The sequence below is a fragment of the Cebus imitator genome, unplaced genomic scaffold (genome assembly GCF_001604975.1).
Source record: "Cebus imitator isolate Cc_AM_T3 unplaced genomic scaffold, Cebus_imitator-1.0 Scaffold795, whole genome shotgun sequence".
Taxonomy (NCBI): domain Eukaryota; kingdom Metazoa; phylum Chordata; class Mammalia; order Primates; family Cebidae; genus Cebus; species Cebus imitator.
The window spans coordinates 127,230-135,379 of NW_016108110.1; the positions used below are offsets into that span (position 1 = coordinate 127,230).

At 42.8% G+C, this 8,150-nt stretch overlaps 1 pseudogene; it reads left to right on the plus strand.

The window, feature by feature from the left end:
- The first annotated feature begins 5,921 nt into the window (after window positions 1–5,921).
- On the plus strand, window positions 5,922–7,054 carry LOC108297381 (annotated as a pseudogene).
- The last annotated feature ends 1,096 nt before the right edge of the window (window positions 7,055–8,150 follow it).

Genomic DNA, 8,150 nt, shown 5'->3' on the forward strand with positions numbered 1-8,150 from the left:
TCAAAAGATTCTCCTGCCTCAGCCTCCTGAGTAGCTGGGATTACAGGCATGCACCACCATGCCCAGCTAATTTTGTATTTTTAGTAGAGACGGGGTTTCTCCATATTGGCCAGGCTGGTCTCAAACTCCCGACCTCAGGTGATCCGCCCACCTCAGCCTCTCAAAGTGCTGGGATTACAGGCGTGAGCCACCACATCTGGCCCTCTTATATACTCTTATATATGGCAAATCAATGTGGTCTGTCCTTGGCCCCAACTCCCTTACAGTTCTGAGATCCCAGAGTAGGATTCAGACTTCTCTCCAGCTGTGCTGTTCCAACAAACATTCACAGTGAGTCACTGCAGTTTGGGGAACTATGTCCCTTGAGAAGGAAATGTATCTGCTGTTTCATGCATTAAATATGCCTGTAAATTATGTTTCACTTCTCCTGCCAAGAGATGGAGACTATTTCCCCTCTTCTTGATCTGGCTTTGTCTGTGACTTGCTTTGATCAGTAGAATACAAAATAAGTGACACCGGAAATTTCAAGGATGGGCCGTAGGAGATTGGCAACTTCTCTTTTTGTATACTTAAAAGGCTTCCTCTTATAATCCACTTGCCATGTTATGGGATAGCCAAGTTATGTGAAGAGGGTTTTAGGGTTGAAAGGAATCCAGAAAATGCCTGTCGCATGGAGCTGTCACATGTACAGTTGGTTTTCAAGGCCTTCCTCATGTGGCCAAAGCTAAATTTGGGACTAGTGAAGCCAGTTCAGTGGTACAGATTTGCAAAACTAAGACTCTTAAATGTTCAAAGTTTCTAGAAACTGGTTTATGTCCCAGAAAAGGGCATAGAGAGAGTAGCTTTCCTTGAGGTCAGGGACATTGGGGTCAGGGATAATCAGGAGCTGCAGACTACAAAGGCTCCTAGGCCCAACTCCATGTATAAGATACTCTAGTTGACAGTCCCAGCTGAGCTCTCAGCCAATAGCCGGCACTAACTGCACCATCTGAGTGAGCCATTTTGGATGTTTCAGTCTAATCAAGTTTCTAGCAATCTGAGGCCCCAGCAGACGCTATGTGGATATGGAGCAAAGAATGAACCTTGCCAAAAGAAAGTTTGGTCCTGCTTGAAAAGAGTGTTTTTATTTTATTTTTTTAATAAATAAGACCGGGCCACACCAGATAGTTTTTGCAGATAATGTCATTTGTGGTAGGGGCCCTGGGCTGTGTAGTATATCAGCTTGATTTTGGAGGAGCTATAGACTAGGGTTAGCTCTGTAGGAGCCATGCCTGCATTGCCAAGCCCCGATAAAAACTCTGGACAGAAAAGCTCAAGTTAGCTTCTCTGGTTGGCAAAATTCCGTGCATGTTGCTACACATCATTTCTGGGAGAACTAAGTGCTGTCCTTATTCTGAACTCCACTGGGAGGGAACAACTGGAAGCTCATGTCTGGTCTTTCCTGCACTTTGCTCTATGGGCCTCTCCTCTTTGCTGATTTCAATCTGTATCTTTTCAGTGTAATACATTTTAACCATGAATATAACAGCCTTTCTGAGTTCCATGAGTCCTTCTTATTGAACCTGATATTGGTATTGGGACCACTGAATGGCAGTGAAGAAACATCACTCCCCGGCACAGCCTAGCCAATCCATGGAACCATGAGCAACAGTAAGTGGTTGTTTCCAAACACAAAATTTTGGGATAGACTGTTTTGCTGCCATAAATATCTGAGACAACTGAGTTCTCTACTACTTGGTAAGATTTTTAAGAGCCAAGAGAACTGAATTTCTGTTGTGAGAGCATAGCATCTATTCATTGCCGGCATTCACTAAACATTCGTTACGTTGAATTGTTAAGTTGAAGTAGAGACATCTTTGTGGACTGAGATAGACTAACTGGGAAGGAAGACTTGCAAAATAATTGTGTCATTTTCATATATGTATAACAGAAGAGAATCTCCATGCCTTTGCTATGAAATCTAAAGATAATTGCAGCTTTGCGGGGAGCTATGCTAGTAAGGATTCATTCTTTTTCTTTCAAGATAACTGTGCCATGGTATAAAGAATACTGCTTGGAATATATTGGCTCAAGTCTAAGTTTTGTCTTTGCACACTACTTTTATGAACTTGGGGGAGTCTCTTCACTTTACTAAATATCATCTTGAAGCAGTGATAATAGTGGTAATCCCATGAGGTTGTTGGGAGGTTTTAATGCATGAAAAAGTGCTTTGAGAACGGTAAAGTGCTATGTAGGTATAAAGTATCATTGTGCGAATTGATGGGACTGGCTTAAATTTCATTATTTTTAGCCCTTCTATTCCATCATCTTTCATAAATACTTTTAAATATGGACAGCATCTCAATAGCATAAGTGACATAAAAATCTGGAAAATAATAATAAAGCAGCTTTTAACTAGTAGGTCTTTTTCCTCTATTTTTCTTACATTATCTCCTCATTACCACAAAGTATTCCACTCACGCTTTTTTTTTTTTTAGAAATGAAATGGAGAAAAATAATCAGAAATGGTGGCATGAAACAGGATTTCTTTTCTCCCAAGCATGTGATATATCCCTGCCACTCCCATTCACCTCTTTTATCAACATGCCTTTTAGTTGCAAAAAGAGCAACTGCAAAGTGTTGACAAGATACTATTTGTTATGACCATCAACCTTACTGAGCTCTGGACTCTTCTTGCTGAGTCAGTTTTGATAATGTCAGATGATGATGCCCCTAGCACTTTGGAACTAGTCCACTAGGCCTATGAGAGCTACTTTTGGGTTCTTCAAGTTCATACCTGCAGCACAGGGAATAACAATCCAAAAAGGCTGCCAAAGCCTTGCTGTCAACCTTCTTAAAGAAGCTGTAATTTCCCAGCATCACACCCAGCATACTTCTTTGATGCCATTTGTGAGATGTTTGTTGTCTTTCTGGGTCTTATAAGGTGCTAGCTACCCCTTGCACTTACACCATCCTATTATGTTTCAATAAGTTTGAGTACTTGCCAGTTTCTAACATAATAGAATGAAAGAAGATCAGAGCTGGAAGACATTTTAGAGGTTGGAGCCCTGGCCCAGAAATTGGTTGTTATGATTTGAGAACAGTCAAGGAAAAGAGAAATGGCCTCTAACAGGAGTGTGTGACCATGTTCTAAGAGTCTAGCAAAGAAGGGTTGAAACCAGAGCCTGAAGACAGAGTGTTAAGTTCCAGGTGTGAGGAGCATGGGAATGAGAGGCAGCCAAAGCAAGCTAATATACCAGACGATAAATTAGCATTAAAAGTATTTTGACAGCCTGAAAAAATTAGCTGAAACAAACAAGAGGCAATTCCAGAAGTGAATAAAAAAATACTTCCTATAGATTCTAAAATCAATCAGGTTTAACAGAAATTCTCTAAAACACTTAGATTTCAGCTGCCAAGAAGGTGGGAATGAGTCAGTCATACGACACTATTCTCTGTAATGTGAATGCAGTCTTAGAATGCATGCATTAAACTCAAAATAAAGAAGGTAATGGTCCCACTCCCCTCTGCTTGGGTTATACGTAAATTGTGTTCTGTTCTCAGTGCTATATTTGTTTTTGAGACAGGGTCTTGCTCTGTTGCCCAGGCTGGAGTGCAGTAATGTGATCACAGCTCACTGCAGCCTCAACCTCCTGGGCTCAAGCGATCCTCCCACCTCAACCTCCTGAATAGCAGGGACTATAGGTGCATGCCACTATGCCTGGCTAATTTTTAAAATTTTTTTTGTAGAGACAAGGTCTCACTGTATTTCTCAGGCTGGTCTGGAACTGCTGGGATCAAGTGATCCTTCTGACTTGGCCTCCCAAAGCACTGGGATTGCAGGTATGAGCCACCATGCCCAGCCCTCAGTGCCATATTTTAAATTGTATGAATAAACGAGGAGAACATCATAGGGTGAGAGGTTTAAAAATGACATCACCCGAGTCATGGTAAGTTGAACTGGGCTATTTGCTAGATAGTTGAGGAACATAGCAGGTATTTTCAGTAATTTGAGGAATTGTTAATATGAAAGAAGAATTAGGACTTACTTTTATGGATCTTCAAAATAGAATTTGGCAACTGGATGGAAAATGTGATGGGAAAATTAGGGCTCACTGATGTTGAGAACTCTCTAGTGAAAGTTGACCATACATGAAGAAGGATATGATATGAGAGGGGTACACTACTCATTGGGGAAGTGCTCAAAAAGAGCTGATTGGTCACCTACCTACCAGTAACCCTGGAAAGCAGAATTCCTGCCTAGGGGAGAGGTCAAACCACATGCTGTTCAAGATCCCTGTCATCTTTTAAGTTTCATGACCTTGTGATCTCCTGCACTACAGAGAGACATATTGTAGACATTCAGAGATTTCCATTGACAGCCTAGCACTCCACCTTGCCACTGAATTACGCTGTGGGCTGGCCAGAGAAATGTCTGGTCTGGCCAGAGTCAGTATAGAACGCCACGCAACCCAGGCATAAGGTGTTGAATTTAAGTGAATAAATTACCACGTACTTGGTGGTTTAAAACAACAGAAATTTGTTGTCTCACAGTTCTGGAGGCCAGAAGTCTGACCTCAAGCTGTGGTCAGGTCCACAGTCTCCCAGAAATCTCTAGTGGAGAATCTGTTCCTTACGCCTTCCAGCTTCTGGTGGCTCCAGGCATTCCTTGGTTTGTGGCTGCCTCATTCCAGTCTCTGGCTCTGTGGTCACAATGCCTTCTCTTCTGTCTTCTTCCTCTTTCTGTTGCTCATAAGGCTACTTATCACTGGATTTAGAGGTTACTCAGATAATCAAGGATGAGCTTCACAACTCAAGATCCTTAACTTAATTACATCTGCAAAAATCTCTTTTTCAAATAAGATAACATTCACAGATTCTGAAAATTAGGACATGGACATATCATTTGAGGACTACCATTCAACCCACTACACTCATTTTAATGGCCATTACACTATCACTATCATCAATAAATAGTGCTTTGCCTATGATGGTGCTTAAAGCAGAATAGTGTTGTGAGATTCTCAACAGAGACAGTCTAATACTTAATAAGCTCACTCTTGGAATCAGAAAGATATGAGTTTGACTGCAGTTTTGCTGTTTAGAAGTGTATCTCTGGCAGGGGTGAACTTTTTTTCTGATTCTTCAACTCTAAAATGAGAATAGTGGTACTTGTCTCACAGGGTTAATATCAGTAATCAATACAAGAATGCTTGTAAATTACTTAACATAGGGCCAGGCACATTGCTGACATTCCACAAGTGATTTTTTTAATGAGTTAATTCCTTTCCTCTGGTTTTAGGCCATCTGAGGTGTCAGGCTTTTATAATTCCCTGGAAATGTAGTTGAAATTAACATATGTGTATTGAGGATTGACTCTGCACCATACACTATTATATATATATAATAGGTATAAATGGTAAACAAGACAGACATGGTCTTTGCCCTCACAGATCTTAGAGTGTGATGGCATCACATTGTTTGGGCAATGATTTTTTTTTTTTTTAACATGACTTCAAAGCACAGGTAATAAAAGCAAAAATAGACAAATGGGATTACATCAAATGGAAAGGTTTCTGCACAGCAAAGGAAACAATCAACAGACTGAAGTGTAAACTAAAATCAAAGTTCTAGGCCCTCCAACTGAGTAAGTGGATCTCCCTCTCAGCCAAGAGGATCCCAAAGAAACCTCAAAAACTAGTTCGGGCCATGACAGGAAGGAGGCTGGGGTCAGACATGCCTCATTCTATCCTCTCCATTTTAGAGTTTAGACACAACTCAATATTAACATTAAAACAGAGATCCTAAGACTGACAGAAGAGATTTTTTGTAGCAATAAGGCACCAATTCCAGACCATGGAGACTGCATCCTCCCGGCAGGCACAGAGCCTCACCCTCACTGCTCCACCCCCGTCCACACTCACTGCCAGCTCACCGTGGATGATGACATCACTGCCCCTGTCTTTGACAAAGGCTCCGACATGTGCAAGGCCATCTTCAGGGGTGATGGTGCCCCCCTGCCATCTTCGCCTCCATCATGTGGTACCCGTGTTGGTGGGCATGGGTCAGAAGGACTCCTACAGGGCATGATGGTAGGCATGGGTCAGAAGGACTCCTACATGGGCGATAAGGCCCAGAGCAAGAGAGGCATCCTGACCCTGAAATACCACATAGAGCATGGCATTGTCACCAACTGGGATGACATGGAGATCTGGCACCACACCTTTTACAACAAGCCATGTGTGGCTCCTGAGGAGCACCCCATGCTGCTGACCCAGGCTCCCCTGAGCCCCAAGACCAACCATGAGAAGATGACCCAGATCATGTTCGACATTTTCAACACCCTAGCCATGTACTTGACCATCCAGGCTGGTATGCCTCTGGCCATACCACTGGCATCGTGATGGACTCTAGTGATGGGGTCACCCATACTGTGGTCATCTACGAGGGGCACATCCTGCCTCCAGACCTGGCTGGCCAGGACCTGACCAACTACCTCATGAAGATCCTCACGGAGGGCAGCTACAGCTTCACCAGCGTGGCAGAGCAGAAAATCATGCTTGACATCAAGGAGAATCTGCGTTACATTGCCCTGGACTTCGAACAGGAGATGGCCACTGCAGCCTCCAGGGCCTCCCTAGAGAAGAGCTAGGAGCTGCTCAATGGCCAAGTCATCACCATCAGCAACCAGTGGTTCTGCTGTCCCAAGACCTCTTCCAGCCTTCCTTCCTGGGCATGGAATACTGTGGCATCCATGAAACTACCTTCACCTCCATCATGAAGTGTGACATGGACATCTGCAAAGACCTGTACACCAACACAGTGCTGTCTGGCGCCACCACCATGTGGCATTGCTGACAGAATGCAGAAAGAGAAAGAGATCACCGTCCTGACTCCCAGCATGATAAAGATCAAGATCATTGCTCCTCCTGTGCACAAATACTCTGTGTGGATCAGTGGCTCCATCCTGGCCTCCCTGCCCACCTTCCAGCATACGTGGATCAGCAAGCAAAAATACCATGAGGCGGCCCCTTCATCACCCTCAGCAAATGCTTCTAGGCAGACTGTTACTTAGTTGCATTACGCCCATTCTTGACAAAAACCCAGCTTGCCAGAAAACAAGATGAAATTGGCACGGTATTACTATTGTTATTATTATTTGTTGTTGTTTATTAGCTTCACTCAGGATTTGAAAACTGGAACGGTAGAGGTGACAGCAGTCGGTTGGAGCAAGCATCCCCCAAAGTTCTACAATGGGGCCAAGGACCTTGATTGTACATTGTTCTTTTCTAAAATAGTCATTCCAAATATCATGAGATGCATTGTCACAGGAAGTCCCTTGCCTTCTCAAAAGCCACCCCACTTATCTCTAAGGAGAATGTCTCAGTCCTGTCCACACAGGGGAAGTGGTAGCATTGCTTTCATGTAAATTATGTAATGCAAAAAATTTGTAATCTTTGCCTTAAATTTACTTTTTAAATTTTGTTTTATTTTGAATGATCAGCCATTGTGAATGCCCTTTTGTCCCTCAACTTGAGATGCATGAAGGTTTTTGGTCTTGCTTGGAGTGGGGGAGGTGTGGAGGCAGCTAGGGCTTACCTGCACACTGACTTGAGACCAGTTGAATAAAAGTGCACGCCTTAAAAAAAAAAAAGATACCAACTCCAACCTGACTTTGGTATAACATCACATGTCAGATAACAGGCCCTAAAGGAAATCAAAATATTCTATCCTAAATATGTTTCTTTGACATATTTTGAAATGGCCCTGCAAAACCATCTCTTGTGGGGGAAATCTACATTCTGTAGAGAATGCCCTTCCCTTTCCAGGTCTTTTTCTGTTCCAGGAGAGAATTAACTAAGAGTCTGATACCTTTTAAGGTCCAATAAGAGACATTCACCATCTATTCTGTCTGTAGCCTACTACCTGGAGCCTTCATCTATATGACAAGAATCTTGGGATTCCACAACCACCTCCTTACCTTAAGTCAAGTTGACTTTAACTCTTCAGGCAGAGATTAACTCTTTCAGCCAATTTGCTAATCAGGAAATCCTTTGAATGTACCTATGACCTAGAAGCCCCCCTGCTTTGAGATGTCCCACCTTTGTGGGCCAAACCAATGTATACCTTACCTATATTGATTTATGTCTTTGTCTATGACTTCTGTCTCT